A 17,912-nucleotide genomic window follows, 5' to 3' on the forward strand; every position below is an offset into this window, starting at 1 on the left:
ATTTTGAAACCCAAAATACACATTTTAGAGTCAAAACAATAAAACCCTTTTTTGACGTTTGAAACCCTAAGTCCCAAAATCACCCAACTTCAACACTTTATCAAAACAACCAAAAATCTATGTCAAAGACCTTAAGAGTGAGTAGGAATCCCTACCTCAAAAGTTGACACCCAACGAAGAAGATGAAGAAAACGGAAAAGCTCCGAATTCCGAGATTCTTGGATCAAAAGATAGCCCTCGACGATCAACAACTTTTTTGTAAAGGCCAAAGATGAGGAAACAACTCTTACTAGATCAATACCTAGAGAGAAGGCAAGGATTTAGAGAGAGAAGCTCTCAAATGGCGTTTTTGAAAAGTAAGAGAGAGAGAGTGAGGATGTAAAAAGTGATTTAGAAATGCCCAACTGCCTTCTAATATACGACATTCCTGCTCGAGCGAAAAACACAATGCTCGAGCGTCAAGAACTAAAAACTATTCCCGCTCGAGTGCAAGAAGACCCGCTCGAGCGTCAAGACACAAGAATAAAGTACATCCGCTTGAGCGCAAAAACCAGTCCGCTCGAGCGTAGATTTCCCCCTCCCAGAACCTACACCAAAAATGTACTACCCGCTCGAGCTCCAACAAGCCCGCTCGAGCGCGACCCGCTCGAGCGCAGGAAATCCGCTCGAGCGTAGAAATGACACCTGAAGAAGTTTTGCAGAGCACGAAAATACTGGGAGTGTGCAATCTCTGCTTGAGCGCAAGAAGACCCGCTCGAGCGGACCGTCTAAAAATTGGGCAACAAGAAATTGAAACCAAGGCTTAACCGACCTGTAACAACCCTGCCCAAGACATCATAAAACTCAAACATAGGGAATAAAGGATGACCATAAGCTTAACAACAACCAAATCCACGGAACCAAGGTCCAGAATACAACAGAAACAGAAAGAGAAAACCGAGATCACTATATACACACACCAGGAAAACAAATCATCTCCAAAATAAGCACATAACAAGGCCTCAATCAACGCAAAACAATACCAGACAAAGCCAATATCACAAGCAGAAACAGTATCCCATCGATCATCTTAATTCTTCAATACATTACGGGTACAACAACCTTCGAATGACTGCTTAAAATACGAAACCAAATGAGAAGGAAATTTGAAAAATCAAATGTTGACCAAACAATCAAATTTCAGCCCAGACAAGTATGAGAATCAATCTGACAATTGTTATTTCATTGAAATGCACTAAGGTAGTGAAAAGAAAGAGATTAACGGGAGAAACTGAATCAAGCAAGAAGAAGATCCAACTAGAATAACCATGCAGTCAGCTTTATATGTTCAATTATTAGCTTCTAACTATAAGTTCACCCATGCATGAAATTATTTTCTAGAGTCCATTAAGCATGTCAGCTATTACCAAGAATTAGATAAAACATTTTCTTTCCATTTTTTAGAGAAAGTGAAACTTACTTGTATAGATAGGCAGTAATCCCAAGAATTATGCACAATAGTATAATATCAATACAGAAATTTCAACTAGACCTCAGCTGAAACAAATCAAAACTTTATGTCAAATCTAGCAAAGAGATCTACGACGTAGCACAGCTAAATCTCTCCCTCTCTCTCTCTCTCTGTCTCTCTAAGCAATGCAAATCTACAAAAAATACAGTGGCAGCTCAATCACCTGGTTAACGGTAGCTTTAAGTCTCACATTGGTGTTCTTAAGGTCAGATGCTGCCTTGTCGACCTGTAGGACGTGAAGAAATACACCATTAATAATTTAAGAATACTTGTAGCTTCAGATATTACCAGGACAGGATGAGTTCTCAAACCTTAGTGTCAATCTCGTCCATCAAAGGAACTTGCCTATCCATTTCCTGTATGAATTGCAAAGTCATAAATTGATGTGCACAAAATGGGGCAAAACAACATATACAAATGCACAAGGCAGCATCAAACCTCATTCAAATCATGGGCCATGTTTTTCAATGTATCCAAACCTTCTGATATCACTTCCAATCCTTGGTCCTGTGTGAACATCAAAGTAAAACACATTATTTTTGTTTTTTATTTGGAATCAATAGAACAATGAATGCAGAAACCACAGAAGAACAAATCCTCATCAGAAAGAAAAAAAAAATCATATTTCCCTCCAATTTAAAAAAGAGAGGTATTCAACTCTAAAGAATTACATGCCTGCTTCATTTTCCGCATTTCATATTCTTGCCTGAATTGGCTGGACTCTTCTGTTTGCTGGAAGTATTCACTGTTGAACTGTCCATCTATGATCCAAATGAAACAAATAATTGAACAACAAATCTCAAGTAAGAGCCTCCCAGAAAAAAGAAAAAAGAAGGGAAAAAAAAGAGTAGAATAAAGGCAACCAATCACCTGAATTAAACTTGATTTCTGTGCGGGAAGCTGAACCTGTCCAACCTCCAGATTGTTTGGGCAGCAAGGACCAAATCATTACGGGCAGCAAGTTCTTCTGTCGAAAGCCCCTTAACTTGAAAGTAAGATTTATTATTGATGCAACATCCGTCAAATGGTTAAACAAATCTAATAGGCTTTAGAAGCTTAAGACAAAGGCCATGGGTACCATGGTTATCAAGACGCTTTTTCAGTCAAAAGGAAGGGGCCCATGGAAGTTTTGAAAGTCTCCATTTATAATAATATGAAGTCTGTTTGGAAGTAGCTCGACAGATTGTAACGCCCCGAAATAATTAACACTAACCCATCACATAACAGTACTACAATTGATCAACATTCTCTTTACTTCTATTCATTATATCTTTGATCATTGCAAAAGATGGCATATGCAATATATATTCACAAATCCTAGATTCTAAATCTATAACATATGGCATGGATACAAGAGTACAAGGAAAATAAAATCAAATAAAGAAATGCCCTAATAGCTACAACCTTCTAAGACAATATTTGGTTACAACAAAATGAGTTTAAACTCAATACAAGTAAAGTCCGAAGCTTGAACAAAATAATTACATAAAGAAACCAAAAAGAAGCCTTAAACTCCAGGTCCTCCCAAGTTATGTCCTTGGCAGAGGCATGTCATCAGCACCTGAAAGTTGTTTTCCACATAGGGTGAGCCAAAGCCCAGTAGAGATACTCTAACACAGCATATGAATCTTAGCAAAATTATAAAGTGAATGCACATGCATGCCATTTTCCAAACATTTCGCATTTTCCATCTCAGAACCATACAATGCCAGATTATACATCAATTCATGAAAATAATTATTTTACATAGAAAACAAGGCAGTGGATACAAAACACAGAGAATCTCTAGGTATGCATCTGCCAGTAGTCTATACAAGCACTACCAAAGCCATTTTACCAGTACTAACCAAAAAGATCGGCACCTAACCGTGCAAGTTTCTGGACTTTCACCAAGGACACACAGACTAACATCATAACCACAACTACACCCCCTAACCAGATTCACCAAGGTATTCACTCATTTTTCTCAAAATCTAATACATTTAAAATGTTCAATGTGTACTAATTCTCAATGCACAATGGATGAGAAATTAGTTTCAATTCAACATAATTCTCATGCAATGTCTACAACAATTAAGAGAATACCGATAGCCCAAAACAGATATTTCTATTCAATAGAAAATTTTCAATCAAAAGATATAATTTCAACAGTTATAAGGGGAATGATATTACATATCCAACTCCACCATTATCATCAACATAACCATTATTCTAATTTTTACAACGTCCAACATCATTCTCCATTTTTCCTTTTCACAATTTCAAATATCCAAAATTAGGGCAAAATCCCATTTTCTTTCAAAATCAATTTTAAGAAAAGATTTCCACCATTTCCACCCAACTCACCCATATCCACATTCCCATAATCATTTTCAAGAATCAATTTGGAAAACCCCTCTTTTGATTTTAAATCAAAATCCTAAGTTTTCTCAGAAATACAATCAATAACAATTTTTAAAGAGCAAATAACTAAGCTAAAAACCATATAAAAGAGTCAAAGAAATCTCTACCCCAAAGTAGAGGACCAAAGGAAACAAGGAGTAAAACTCGACGGAGCAAAAAACACTAACTTCTCTGATTAGAACGAAGCCCTAGACGTGCTCTATCTTTTATTCCAGAGGACTAAGGGTGAGGAAATGCACAGATTGAGAGAATTTGGAGCTAGAAATGAGAAGTAGAGAGAGAGTGTGTATGGATCTACGGTTTTGAAATGTTTAGAGAGAGAAAGAGATGAAAAAGTGACTGAAAATGACTGCCTCGCGGACTGATATACGCACAAACCGCTCGAGCACAAAAATGGTCGCTCGAGCGATAGACACAATAAGTGACACCGCTCGAGCAACCAAAATCATTGCTTGAACGAACAACGACCCTTCCCAGAAGTTCAGACTTTCAAAAGACCACTCGAGTGCAACAAAGACTGCTCGAGCAAAGATGCCAAACTTCCAGTAGTTTTGCTGACTGTAAAAGACCGCTCAAGCATAGGAATGATCGCTTGAGCGAACAAACAAAATCTTGGGCAACAACACTTGGAAAAACTAACCTCTTAACCTGTTTCAAGCACAACCAAAACTCCCAATAGCCAAACTAAACAAACAAGATGATGGAAATGAACTGAACAACAGTTAAATACACAGGTTCACAGATCCAAAAGCAATAAATGGATTGGGTCTAAACCAGAATTGTTATAATCTCCCCCCTTAAGGAATTTTGTCCCCAAAATTTAAAATCAACCAACATTTAAAGAAAATGAAACAATTCCCACGTCATCTAAATTTGTAACACGGATACAGCGAGTTTCTCAACACCAACTATCACAGTTCAATTTCTTCAAAACATATACAATGTTCATATTTTATAACACTTTCAAGATTTTCAACATAATTTTCAAATATTAACAAATAGGTCCGGATACTTCTCACGAACTTCTGCCTCACGCTCCCAAGTCGCCTCCTCAACTCCATGGTGTCACCACAACACCTTCACCAATGGAATAGTCTTGCCTCGCAAGGCTTGGTCTCGAGAGTCTAAAACCCATACCGGTCTCTCCTCATACGAGGCATCCTCGTGTACCTCTAACTCAGTCCAATCCAACACGTGTGAAGGATTAGGCTCACACTTCCGGAGCATACAGATATGAAACACGTCATGAATTTCGAAAGCTGGGGCGGCAAGGCCAAATGATAAGCTACCTCCCCGATCCATTCTAAAATCTCAAATGGCCTAATAAATTTAGGAGACAACTTCCAGCTCTTCTCAAATCTCATCAAACCTCGCCTTGGTGATATCTTCAAGAACACGTGATCTCTTATCTCAAAAGACAACGGTCTCCTTCTACAGTTGGCATAACTCTTCTAGCGACTTTGACCCAAAGCCAATCTCTTACGAATGAGTGCTATTTTCTCAATCGTTTCCCGGACTACTTCAAGACCTAACATAGGTGCGTCACCCACCTCGGCCCAATACATTGGAGATCTACACGATTGGCCATACAAGACCTCAAACTGCGCCATACCAATACTCGCCTGAAAATTGTTGTTATAGGAAACTCCACTAAAGGTAAATGCCTCTCCCACGATCCCTTAAAATCCAAAACATAACCCCAAAGCATGTCCTTTAAGATCTGAATGGTTCGCTCGGATTGCCCATCAATTTAAGGATGATAGGCGGTGGTACTAAACGTTAATCTAGTGCCCAAGGCATTCTGTAGGCTCTGCCACAATCGAACCGTGAACTGAGCATCTCTATCCGAAACTATAGTCACTAGGACCCCATGAAGTCGAACTATGTCCCTAACATAAAGGTCGGCAAGATAATCAATAGAGTCACTTGTGCACAATGGTACAAAATATGCTGACTTAGTTACCCAGTCGACTATTACCCACAGGGCATCATTACCCCGTTGAGTCCTCGGAAGACCCATAACAAAATCCATCGTGACATGCTCCCACTTCCACTCAACTATAGGTAAGGGTTGCAACAAACTCGCTGGTCGCTAATGCTCAGCCTTCCCATGTTGACAAGTAAGGCATCTCGAAACAAACAAGGCTACGTCTCTCTTCATTCCCCTCCATCAAAACTGGCAGCCAAGGTCATGGTACATGAATGGTGGAACTCTCGAAGTATCTCATCTCTACAAGATTTTGGTACGAAAAGGCGGTCCAAATACCTCACACTCGAGTCAGAGTGCACGTTCAAGCCCTTTTTTACCCTCCCACTGGATATCTTCCCTCGGATAGCCTCCACCTCGAGATCACCCCTTTGTACTTCTATAACTCGGCTCATAAGCGTAGGTTACAGTAAACAAATCGGCCTACTCAACAGACTCACTAAGATACAAGTCAAACTCGCCAATAGCACCTAACATCTCCCATTCCCGGATGGCAATATTCGCTACAATACTTACAGATTTCCTACTCAAGGCATCGGCCATTGCATTGGCCTTTCCCAGATGATAGTGCAACTCAAAATCATAATCCTCCATAAACTCCATCCACCTCCTCTGCCTCAAATTCAAATCTTTTTGTGAAAATAGATATTTCAAACTCTTGTGATCGGAAAACACCTCGAATCGCTCGCTATATAAATAATACCTCCACATTTTTAAGGCAAATATCACCGTAGTTAGCTGTAAGTCGTGAGTAGGATAGTTTCTCTCATGAGTTTTCAACTGCCATGAACTATAGACTACTGCATTCCCCTCTTGCATCAATATACAACCCAAACATTCCCGTGACGCTTCACAATAAACTGAATAAACCAAACCCCTCTCCAAAATAATCAATACTAGAGCAGCGGTGAGTCTAATCTTAAACTCTTGGAATGACTTTTCACAAGTCTCACTCTACACAAACTTAACCCCCTTCCTTGTCAATCTAGTAAGTGGTGAGGCCAATCTATAAAAATCATTCACAAAACGTCGGCACTACCTGGCTAAGCCCAAGAAACTCCAGACCTCAAAGGCATTCTTAGGTTATTCCCAATCTTGCACTGCCTCTATCTTAGAAGAGTCTACCGTCACTCCTTTCCTGGATACCACATATCCTAAGAGCTTAACTTCTTTTAACCAGAATTCACACTTCCCAAACTTAGCATATAAACAGTGGGCTCTAAGCAACTGAAGCACAACCCACAAGTGTTTCTCGTGTTCCTCCTCGGAGGGTGAGTAGATCAAGATGTTGTCAACAGAGACAACCATAAAACGGTCTAAGAACTCACAAAAAATTCAATTCATTAGATTTATAAACGAAGCCAGTGCATTAGTTAGCCAAAAGGCATCATTAAGAACTCGTAGTGGCCATATCGCGTACGGAATGCCGTTTTCTGAATATCTTCCTCCTTCACCCTCAATTGGTGATAACCCAATCTCAAATCAATCTTGGAAAAATAATAAAACCCCTTCAATTGGTCAAACAAATCATCTATGCGAGGCAATGGATACTTGTTCTTAACAGTTACCCAGTTCAGCTTCTTGTAATCAATACACAGTCGCAAAGTGCGATCCTTCTTAACAAAGAGAGTCGGTGCTCCCCAAGGCGTTGTACTAGGGAAAATAAACCCTTATCTAATAGCTATTGGAGTTGAATCTTTAACTCACACAACTCTGCAGATGCAAATCTATACGGTGCCATGGAAATCGGTGCGTGCCAAGCACTAAGTCAATGGAGAACTCGATCTCCCGGTGGAGTGGTAAACTAGTAAGATCTTCGGGAAAGACATTCGGGTATTCACAAACTACCCTCGACAATTCAACTCGGACCTTGTCACTCTCACCACCCAAGAGAGTTGTAAGAGGACAACTAAGCTCGCCCCTACCACGAGGGTCATAAATTGGCAATAAAATTCTATCAATTCGGTCCCCCAGAAAATAAAAATAGTCACCACCCGAGGTGCACACCGTAAATCTCTGACAGTAACAATCAATAACGGCACGATACGAAAACAACCAATCCATACCTATGATAACATCAAAACCCGACATGTCTAACAATACAAATGCAAAAGAAAGTTAGCGCCCGATAACCTCTATCTCACAACCACGACATCCCCTGTCCAAATCAATTTTACCTCCAATTGGAGACTCAACCCTGAGTGGAGACGCTAACTGGGCAACTTCTAACCCTAAAATTGATGTGAAATGCAAACAAAATAAAGGAATGTGATGCACCAGTATCAATCAACACATTAGCAATCGAATTGAACAGCAAAAAGTTACCTCTCAAAATAGAGGGTGTTGGCAACTGATCTGGCGTAGTAACAACATACACAAGCCCTGTAGGTCTCTGTTCCAACTGCTCACCCCTCAGAGCATAGGGCTGGTAAATTGACTGAGTCAAAGAGGCTCCCTGTGTGACCCTCGAGGCCTAAGCTGACTAGATAGACTGATGGCTCTGTGTCTGCCTTGAACCAGATGCACCAAATGTGCCACCTGCCTAAGGACAAAACCTCCTCAAGTGCTCCAACTACCCACGCTAATAACAGGTAGGCGGCTACCCTCTACCTTGACTCTGGCTCTGAAAACTAGCCGCAGACGGCGTAGACTATTACCCTTCTCTCTGCGGGCAAACTGGAGACCTGTGGCCTAATTGGCCACACTTAAAGCAAGTGATCCCACCCTGAATTCCTCTCCCTGAACTAGAACTTGGTACAGGAAAGATGGATTTGAACTGTGCTGCCTAGAACTACTGTGGAGTGGAACCTCTCTACCTTTTATTGTCCCATGCCTCGCCCTGAACCTCCTGACTCCTCTGTCTAGAGCCCCTCATCCTCTCATCTTCCGCTTGAATCACAGTCTCTAAGTGAGCCGCCACCTCTACAAGATGATCATAATCCCTAATCATAGACCCGACCACCTTGAAAAGGAGCCCGGTCCTCAGCCTCTTCTCAAACTCGATGCAACGGCATTCCTCCGTCGCCGTAAGCGCCGATGCAAATTTAGAAAGGCTAGTAAAAGCTACCTCAAACTCCCCTACAAGTGTGTTTAGTTGCTTGAACTTCAAGAACTGGTCCCTCAACTTCTCCCTAGCAGTGGGAGGCAAGAACTTGTCTTGGAATGCGTTAACAAAGGCCTCCCAAGTCACTCTAATGTGCCTACGCGCATACTTTTACCATTGACCTGCATCTCCCTTCAACTGGAAGGATGTCAAGGCCACTCTCAGACCATTGTTCTTGATGTCAAGCATCTCAAACATCTTCACCATCTGCTCTAGCCACTCATCTGCCTTCAGTGGCTTCTTAGGATCCCCCAAAAACTCGTCCAGATTCGACTAGAAGAACTCCCTCTTTAGAAAAGAAGGCCGTATCTTGGCAACATGGGTCTGAACTTGATTCTCAACTCTAAGAATGTCCATCGATTCCCTTAAAGCACTAGCCATTTCCCGGGCCAAAGCGCCCATGGCTTGCTGACCTCCTGGCTCGGCCACATTGGCCTAACCAACTCCTTCCTCTTGCGCCGGAATTTCATCTGATAACGGTACCTCCTGCCGTCTAGGCCTATCACACCTACCACTACCACGTCCACGTCCTAACATCCTAATAAAGGTGACACAACAAATTAGCACATTCACAAATGTGCCGAAGCTAATTCACTCACATCCTAATGTGGCGGACAGCAATTAATTCACTCCACATAAGCACCTAATCACATAAACACAAACGAACATCCTTTCTAGATAGTGACTGTCCCCACGACATTACTAGAGTTCCAGTTAGAAATAGCAGTGATTAAGTGCTCTTCTAATAGGACTTCTAGAAACTCGTAGACCCAATCAATATTTAAAAAATTAAATCAGATACTTACTTAGTCACATAAGCATGTTATCACATAGCATACCAGGTCTATTCCTAATATTATCTAGCAAGAAAACCCATTGTAGTAATAATCACTTCCCATGATCCCTAAGTATTCAAACAAGGTAGCTCTCATACCAAGTTGTAATGCCTCGAAATAATTAACACTAACCCATCACATAACAGTACTACAATTGATCAATATCCTCATCACTTTTATTCATTATATCCTTGGTCATTACAAAAGATGGCATATGCAATATATATTCACGAATCCTAAATTCTGAATCTATAGCATATGGCATGGATTCAAGAGTACGAGGAAAAATAAAATCAAATAAAGAAATGCTCTAATGGCTACAACTTTCCACGACAATGCTTGGTTACAACAAAATGAGTTCAAACTTAATACAATTAAAGCCCGAGGCTTGAACAAAATAATTACATAAAAAAACTAAAAAGAAGCCTTAAGCTCCGAGTCCTCCCAAGCTATGTCCTTGGCAGAGGTATATCATCAACACTTGAAAGTTGTTTTCCACATAGGGTGAGCCAAAACCTAGTAGAGATACTGCAACACAACATATGAATCTTAGTAAAATTATAAGGTGAATGCACATACATGGCGTTTTCCAAACATTTCTCGTTTGCCATCTCAAAATCATGCAATGCCAGATTATATATCAATTCATGAAATAAATCATTTTATATAGAAAACAAGGTAGTGGATACAAAACACTGAGAATCTCTAGGTACGTATCTGCCAGTAGGCTATACAAGCACTACCAAGCCATTTTACCAACATTAACCGGAAGGATCGACATTGTGACGACCGGGTCTCTTTTTCCCTTTTCTTTCTTTCTTCACTCCATTCTCTTTGCTCTCGTTGGGTTTGAAACGTTCAGAAATTCTTTCTTTTTGAATAAGTTCTTATTCTTGTTTTTGTTCGGTGATTGAATTTCACCCATTCCGGAGAGAGCGCGGTCGAGTCCGGGGTGCCCGGGAATGGAGTCAGGAAATTCTGGGCTGGAAACCAGGGGCCGCACGTACGGGAGAGGGCCGCACGTGCGAGAGGCCAGGCCGCACGTGCGGAATTCAGGGGTTGTTTGGCATGCATACTGAAATATATGCGCGAGTAGGTGAGATGCGGGTACGTGCGGGAGAGGCGCTCCACATGTATGGGGAAGGGCGCCGCACGTGCGGTCGGTCTGGGCCCAAAATTCTGCATTTTTGTATCATTTTGGCCGAGTTGTATCTCATTTTAGGGCTTTACTCTCTCACTCTAAAGACCATTTTGCTCTCCCTTCTCTCTAGAAAAACCTTCTCAAACACCCAAAACACTTCAATTCTTGCAAATCTTGAGTCAAGATCGTCATCATCTCTCTCTACTCTTGAAGATCAAACTAGAGCTCCTCTTGGTGTGGTGGAAGATTGAAGGACCTTTTATCAAAGCTAGGGTTTTCATCATCTTCTTCATCAAGCTTGAGGTAGGGTTTTCCTTTGAGTTATATATATGTTTATGTAAATCTTGAGTTGATTTTGTGAGCTCCTACTACTATTTCGAAAATGGGTTTTGATGGCTCTAGAAATTGTTGATTTAGTGGAATAAACTCTATTTTGCTTTCTTTAAAGATGTTTTCTTGAGATTTGGGTAAATATGGGTTGAGATTAAGGAGTAAAAATGTGGTTTTACTAAAAGATGATAATGTTAGTTTCTTTTTGTGAAAACCAAGTAATTTGGGGGTTTTCTTAAATCAAAGGAGATGAAGGTTCATATTGTATTATACGAATATATATATATATATATGTTTATATACATGTTTGTGGAGATCTTGTTGTAAACCATGGTATGTGAAGAGAATGAGAAATGTGTGATGATATACATATGAAAATATATACAAATATACATAAATATTTACATTGACGAAGAAATTCTTAACATGTGGAAGACCTTGGGACATGAAGGTGACATCCCTACATGGTTATAGTTTAAAATGATTGAAATGTTGAAATAGCGTGAAATGTGGTTTTATTGTTGCACATGGGTATTTGATGATAATTGCTTGGCTATGGATGGATTGACAAAGAAAGGGGAGAATGTAAGTTATGAACCTCTATGGAGGATTAATTGTGGTTATGGACCATGTTGAAAGACATGTATTAATTTGGGTAATTATTGCATTGGCATTATTTAAGTCTTGCATATCATGAAAATTGTTTTGAAAAGAAACTTGAACTTTCATTGAGAATGAATTATCGTGATTGAACTTTGGAAATAATCTGGGGTAAATACGTTAGTAAGTCTGGTTAGGTGGTGTAGGTTGTATTTGATAAGTTGGCCTGAGTGTCCATGGTGAAAGACCAGAAACCTGTGCGGATAAGTGTCAAGCCTTCCGGTTAATACCGGTAAAAATGACAATTTGGTAGTACTTGTAGAGTCTACTTGCAGACACCAGCGTAGGGAATTACCAGTGTCGTATTTACCACCCCCTGTTGATAAAAAGTATTGTAAGCTTGAAATTGATGAGAATGCATAATATTATTGAAAACATGGTGATTTTAAGTTGTGCATCTAAATAAAGTTCTTCCTGTATAATGGCATTGCATGGCATTTACCTCTTGTTTAATATTGAGTATCTTACATAAACGTATATACTTTTTAAGGATTTCTCTACTGGGCTTTTGCTCACCCCTATGGGATTTTGGTGTAGATAAGGATGTGTAATCTTGCCAAGCCGAAGGCGTGGATATGTTTGTGAAGAGTAGAATACTCTTATTTTGTTGTAAATTTTTGTAAAGCCAAGGGCTAACTTGTATGGGTCCGAGAGACCATTTTGTGCAACCGGGCTATTGCCTTGAAAGATGTAAGCCCTTAAGGGCATTTTATTGTTTTGAGATTAGGTACTTCACATGCTATAGATTCATGTGTATTTTGACCATTGAATGTATACTTGCATGTGGAACTTTTGTATAACTCTCTTATTAACTATGTAAGATTTTGGAGGTTTATAATCATGACGTTTATGAATGTTAATTAATGTGGATAGATCATGTTAAATTATTTCGGGGCGTTACAAACGCCTTACCGCGCAAGTTTCTGGACTTTCACCAAGGACACACAGACCAACATCATAACCACAACTACACCCCCTAACCAAATTCACAAAGGTATTCATCCATTTTTCTCAAAAACACAATACATTTAAAATGTTCAATGTATAATGATGCTCAATGTACAATGAATGAGAAATTAGTTTCAATTCAACCTAATCCTCATGCAATGTTTACAACAATCAAGACCATACCGATAGCTCAAAACAGATATTTCTATTCAATAGAAAATTTTCAATCAAAAGATACAATTTCAACAATTACAAGGGGAGTGCTACTACACATCCAACTCCGCCATCATCATCAACATAACCATTATTCCAATTTTTACAACATCCAACATCATTCTCCATTTTTCCTTTTCACAATTTCAAGTATCCAAAATTAGGGCAAAACCCCATTTTCTTTCAAAATCAATTTTAAGAAAAGATTTCCACCATTTCCACCCAACTCACCCTTATCCACATTCCCATAACTATTTTCAAGAATCAATTTGGAAAACCCCGCTTTTGATTTTAAACCAAAACCCTAAGTTTTCTCAGAAATACCCAAATCAATAACCATTTTTAAAGAGCAAGTAATTAAGCTAAAAATCATATAAAAAAGTCAAAAAAATCCCTATTCCAAAGTAGAAGACCAAAGGAAACAAGGAGTAGAACTCGACGAAGCCAAAAACACTAACTTCTCCAATTAGAACGAAGCCCTCGACGTGCTCTATCTTTTACTCCAAAGGACTAGGGGTGAGGAAATGCACAGATTGAGAGTATTTGGAGCTAGAAATGATAAGTAGAGAGAGAGTGTGTGTATGGATCTAGGATTTTGAAATGTTTAGAGAGAAAAAGAGATGAAAAAGCGACTGAAAATGATTGCCTCGTGAACTGATATACGCACAGACCGCTCGAGCGCAAGAATGATGGCTTGAGCAACAGACACAATAAGTGACACCGCTCGATCAACAAAATCACCGCTCAAAGGAACAATGACCCCTTCCTAGAAGTTCAAACCTGCAAAAGACCGCTCGAGTGCAACAAATACTGCTCGAGCGAAGATGCCAAACTTCCAGTAGTTTTGCAGACTATAAAAGATCGCTCGAGCTCAGAAACGGTCGCTCGAGCGAACAAACAAAATTCTATGCAACAACACTTGGAAAAACTAACCTCCCAACCTGTTTCAAACACAACCAAAACTCCCAATAGCCAAACTCAACAAGCAAATGATAGAAATAAGCTGAACAACAGTTAAATACACGGGTTCACGGATCTAAAAGCAATAAATGGGTCGGATCTAAACCGGAATCGTTATACAAATTTACATGTAATCTAAATCCCAAGGGGTTAGCCGAGTAGTAAAGACTTAAGGATAAGATTCAAGGTCTTGAGTTCGAGTCACTCTAAGGGGCTACTGGAGATTTGCTCGGTCGTTAATTTCAGAGCCCTAAAATTAGTCGAGGTGCAAGCAAGCTGGCCTAGACACCCAGTTATAAAAAATAAAAATAAATAAAAAAATTAAGAAAAAAGATTTACATGTAATTTATTAGGTTCTAAGGGTCGAGTTGAGCATATTTCAATTGTTTTTAGTTTTCCTGAACACAAGTCATGAGGGTCGCCAATGAGTCGTATTATGGTTAAAGTTATGTTTTTGGGTATTTCCTATAGTTTTCAGTTGGTTTACAATATTTTAATCTGTAAGGTTTATCATTCTTATTTGTGAGTCAAAATTCATAATTGAAACACGAGAAATATAGCATCCTACAAAGACTATTTTTTTTTAATGATAAATAATCAAACTTCATTAAAATCCTACAAATACTAATTCCTCAATTCAATGGAATTGAGCTCTAGAGAATTGGAGATTATATAATTTTTTTATGTGTTTTGAATCACCCTTAGCAGGGTAAGCTTTCTTGCTTCCTCTACTTTTCTTCTTCCTTCTCCTTATTTTCAGAAAAACTAAAGTTAGTATTCACAGGTCACTGTTCACAGTCCTCAAAATGGATATTTCAACCCCAAAGCCCTAACAAATCAAGCTTAAAAAATTCAACAAGCTGTCATTTTTGAAACCTAACTAAATTTAGAACATTCTAACATAAACATAGAATCATAAGTTCCCCTAAACTGTTGAACAATCAGCTGAAGTCAACCTCAGTTCTATGATTTCAAAAATATCACATAACCACAAAATTCAAATTCAATAAAGTGAAAGTAAATTATCAAATTACACATTTCTACTATAAAATCAATAGAATAATTTCAAAAAGATCGAACCTTTTGTTTATAGCCAATCTCTCCAATTTAGGGACTTCCTCAAGCAACTGAGCTTTGGTGTGTCGAATCTCGGCATTGATAGCAATCATAGAGGCCTTACTTTTCTCGTTCGATGCCGCCTCCGCTTTCTACAAAATCAAAAAATAAAAACCTCCAATTGCAAAAAAAAAAAAAAAAAAAAAAAAAAAAAAAAAAAAAAAACAAACAAACAAACAAAAGCATCCCTTAGGAAAAAGAACTTTTTGAGAGAGACCTGAAGAGCGGCGTCGATGTCGGAGTCGACTGCGGCGTAGAGGCGGGCAAAAGCGTCATTCGTGGCGGAGAGGTTGGGATGTTTCTGCTTGTCGAAGTTGTACTTGTCGTATTTCTTGAAGTTCGCGTCGACTCTCGTTAGGATTTCAATCACACTCATCTCTCTGGTTTCTGTTCTTGACTCGTGCTTCTCTCTCTCTCTGTTTGTTGTTTACTAGTTAATGGATTGTGGGGGATCACAGAGATGGGAGGAGAGAGAAAATGAAGGTTAGCTAGTGAAAGAGAGTTTTTTGTTTTTTGATTTCTGAGGAGTTGTGGGGAGGAGACACAAAATTATATTTTGGAGAACCTTCTTTCATCCAAATTAATTAGTGATTTGGCTTGTTTTAAGAAGTTAGTTAAAAGTTTTTAAGTTTTTTTTTTTTAATTTTTTGTAAAAAATATGTAAAAAAAAAAAAAAGGTAATATGACCTAAAATAATTAATTTTTAGTCAAGTTCTCAAATAATAATTGTTGTAATACTCATCAGATTCCAACCAAGACAAAAGAGAGTAATTGGTTTGAACTTTATAATTGAAGACATATTCCAATAGAAGAACTTCAGTCAAAGCTTCATCATGCAAATAACAAAATAATTTGACAAAATTAATAAGATTGACAGTTTTACTAGAAGAAGAAAAAAATTATATGTATACATACAAAAAATTTTATATATATATATATACAACACAACAGTGGCCTTCATGTTTTCATCAAAAATTACAAAAGAGAGTAATTGGTTTGAACTTTATAATTGAAGACATATTCTAATATAGAAGTACTTCAGTCAAAGCTTCATAATGCAAATAATAAAATAATTTGACAAAATTAATAACATTGACAGTTTTACTGGAAGAATAAAAATATTATATACATACATACAAAAAATTATATATATATATATATAATACAACAATGGGCTTCATGTTTTCTTCACAAATTACTTTGCCTTGTGAATCAAATCCACAATATTTACTGTTGAAAGGTTTGCACGCTTGAAGAGGATGATGGTTGCTTTGTAGCAGGCATAAAGTGGATGTCTTGGGTTAGAAGGGAAACAGTATAAAGGGGTTGGATTGTTGTAGTGAGCTATGGTGGTATGTTAGAAGGGGTGTGTTGGACAATTTTAGAGAGAGAAAGTTATGGTGATAATGGCATATGAAGAAAATCGAAAATAAAAATAAAGGTAATATTGACTTGTGCAAAAATCATTAACAGAGTTAAATTTTCCAATTTATCTCAAAACAAAAGTAGGTTATGTGTATATTTCTAAACTTTAAGGGGGTAACGTGTATTTGAGCTAAACGATAAAGGGATAAAATGTAATTAAACCTTTTTATTTATTTATTATAAGATCGATTATGGGTTGATTTTTATGAGTTTTTTTTTTTTTTTAAAGAGAAAATTGTTGAAAAGTCCAATCTAACAATTGTTTAATACATTAGGTCTAGTAAATATTTTTTGTTGGTAAGAAGCTCACATTTTATGAAATAGTTTGGTGAGAAGTCATTTGGTTGTTTTGGATGTTTAATTTTTTTCCTACATGTTTAATTTTTCCTCTTATCTGTTCAAATTTTATTTGTCCAATCTTTTATCTATAAATTTTTTTTTATCTATACAAATAGTAGAGATTGATCCTATCTATGTAATGCAGTGAGAGAGTAGAGAGAGAGAAACAATCACTTCTTCAAATATCATCATCCTATTTGAATTTTTTTTTCTTTTTGACTCTCCTTTATTTCTCTCTCTTTTTCTCTCTACACACACACACACACACATATATGTTGTATATACAGATTTGCTGGTGTACAGATCTACCCTACCTTTTTTTTTCCCTCAAATTTGCCAGTATACAGATCTCCATTCACTAGAAACTTCTTTGCAGTAGCGGCGGATGTGGCAGCGGCGGTGGTAGATGTGACTTATGCCGTCAAAGGAGATCCAAAGCTTCATGTGAGATAGTGGAGGTAGAGAGAGACCTTCTCTTGGAAACAACAATCGGGATGGAAAGTTGAGAGAGGAAGAGCATTGTTAGAGATGACAGCAACATTGTGAGTTAAGAGTTTGCGATAATCATAAGGGTTATCTGGCCTGAGAAAAAATGACATAGCGTCATCGCCACTATAACCGAGGCATTACCATCCTTGGCAACAACACTCGAGTGGTGACGGAAATGGTGGAAACAAAGAGATGATGGTATCGGCAAGAGTGCGACCGCGGTTGTGGAATAGCCTCCATAGAACCTCTGGTACTCTCTTTCTCCTCTTCTTCGCCGTTTCCACGGCAGAGAGGGTCTGTCACGCCCCACTTTTTATTACTCGAAGTATTACCAATTTCATTTACTTAATTCCATTTCAGAGATAACATGCGGAAATAAACTCGTATATTCAACTTGTAGAAGTGAATAACATTGCTCTCATTCGTATGCAAGTAAATACAACATGAGAACA

The 17,912-nt window shown here is 38.4% G+C and overlaps 1 pseudogene; it reads right to left on the minus strand.

Moving 5' to 3' along the window:
* Positions 1–1,521: 1,521 nt before the first annotated feature.
* Positions 1,522–15,583, minus strand: LOC145801149 (syntaxin-71-like; annotated as a pseudogene).
* Positions 15,584–17,912: the final 2,329 nt, after the last annotated feature.

The sequence above is a fragment of the Camellia sinensis genome, chromosome 10 (assembly GCF_055761805.1).
Source record: "Camellia sinensis isolate YWXY chromosome 10, ASM5576180v1, whole genome shotgun sequence".
Classification (NCBI taxonomy): domain Eukaryota; kingdom Viridiplantae; phylum Streptophyta; class Magnoliopsida; order Ericales; family Theaceae; genus Camellia; species Camellia sinensis.